A 2,248-nucleotide genomic window follows, 5' to 3' on the forward strand; every position below is an offset into this window, starting at 1 on the left:
TAGTTATTGGTTTCGAGTATCAGAATTGCGATAATTTTGATGGTTTCTCAAGCATTCCTTAACTTCAAACTCCCATATCTCGCGAACGGATTGACGAACTCGAGAAATTCCTGTTGCATCTGACAGCAGAAACTCGCCCGATTACAACGGTATGTGTATTTTTCCCCTAGGCCATTGTAGTTACTGGTTTCGAGTATCAGACTTGCGAAAATTTTGATGGTTTCTCAACCATTCCTTAACTTCAAACTAGCATATCTCGCGAACGGATTGACGAACTCGAGAATTTCCTATTGCATCTGAAAGCAGGAACACGCCCGATTACAACGGTACGTGTATTTTTGACCTAGGCCATTCCAGTTATTGGTTTCGAATATCAGACCAGCGAAAATTTTGAAGGTTTCTTAATCATTCCTCAACTTCAAACTCCCATATCTCGCGAACGGAATGACGAACTCGAGAAATTCCTGTTGCATATGAAAGTGGAAACTCGCCCGATTACAAAGGTATGTGCATTTTTCCCCTATGCCTTTGTAGTTATTGGTTTCGAGTATCAGACTTGCGAAAATTTTGATGGTTTCTCAAGCATTCCTTAACTTCAAACTCCCATATCTCGCGAACGGATTGACGAACTCGAGAATTTCCTCTTGCATCTGAAAGCAGAAACTCGCCCGATTACAACGGTACGTGTATTTTTCCCCAAGGCCTTTGTAGTTATTGGTTTCGAGTTTCAGACTTGCGATAATTTTGATGGTTTCTCAAGCATTCCTTAACTTCAAGCTCCCATATCTCGCGAACGGTTTGTCGGACGCGAGAAATTCCTGTTGCATCTGACAGCAGAAACTCGCCCGATTACAACGGTATGTGTATTTTTCCCCTAGGCCATTCTAGTTATTGGTTTCGAGTATCAGACATGCGAAAATTTTGATGGTTTCTCAACCATTCCTTAACTTCAAACTACCATATCTCGCGAACGGATTGACGAACTCGAGAATTTCCTATTGCATCTGCAAGCAGAAACACGACCGAAAACAACGGTACGTGTATTTTTGACCTAGGCCGTTCCAGTTATTGGTTTCGAGTATCAGACCAGCGAAAATTTTGAAGGTTTCTTAACCATACCTTAACTTCAAACTCCCATATGTCGCGAACGGAATGACGAACTCGAGAAATTCCTGTTGCATCTGAAAGCGGAAACTCGCCCGATTACAAAGGTATGTGCATTTTTCCCCTATGCCTCTGTAGTTCATGGTTTCAGGTATCAGACTTGCGAAAATTTTGATGGTTTCTCAAGCATTCTTTAACTTCAAACTCCCATATCTCGCGAACGGATTGACGAACTCGAGAATTTCCTCTTGCATCTGAAAGCAGAAACTCGCCCGATTACAACGGTACGTGTATTTTTCCCCAAGGCCATAGTTGTTATTGGATTCGAGTATCAGACTTGCGAAAATTTTGATGGTTTCTCAAGCATTCCTCAACTTCAAACTCCCATATCTCGCGAACGGAATGACGAACTCGAGAAATTCCTGTTGCATCTGAAAGTGGAAACTCGCCCGATTACAAAGGTATGTGCATTTTTCCCCTATGCCTTTGTAGTTATTGGTTTCGAGTATCAGACTTGCGAAAATTTTGATGGTTCCTCAACCATTCCTTAATTTCAAACTCCCATATCTCGCGAACGGAATGACGAACTCGAGAATTTCCTATTGCATCTGAAAGCAGAAACTCGCCCGATTACAACGGTATGTGTATTTTTCCCCTAGGCCATTGTAGTTATTGGTTTCTAGCATCAGAATTGCGAAAATTTTGATGGTTTCTCAACCATTCCTTAACTTCAAACTCCCATATCTCGCGAACGGAATAACGAACTCGAGAAATTCCCGTTGCATCTGAAAATGGAAACTCGCCCGATTACAAAGGTATGTGCATTTTTCCCCTATGCCTTTGTAGTTATTGGTTTCGAGTATCAGACCTGCGATAATTTTGATGGTTTCTCAAGCATTCCTTAACTTCAGACTCCCATATCTCGCGAACGGATTGACGAACTCGAGAAATTCCTGTTGCATCTGAAAGCAGAAACTCGCCCGATTACAAAGGTATGTGCATTTTTCCCCTATGCCTTTGTAGTTCATGGTTTCAAGTATCAGCCTTGCGAAAATTTTGATGGTTTCTCAAGCATTCCTTAACTTCAAACTCCCATATCTCGCGAACGGATTGACGAACTCGAGAAACACTTGTTGCATCTGAA

Source organism: Ptiloglossa arizonensis, unplaced genomic scaffold, assembly GCF_051014685.1.
Source record: "Ptiloglossa arizonensis isolate GNS036 unplaced genomic scaffold, iyPtiAriz1_principal scaffold0027, whole genome shotgun sequence".
Lineage (NCBI taxonomy): Eukaryota > Metazoa > Arthropoda > Insecta > Hymenoptera > Colletidae > Ptiloglossa > Ptiloglossa arizonensis.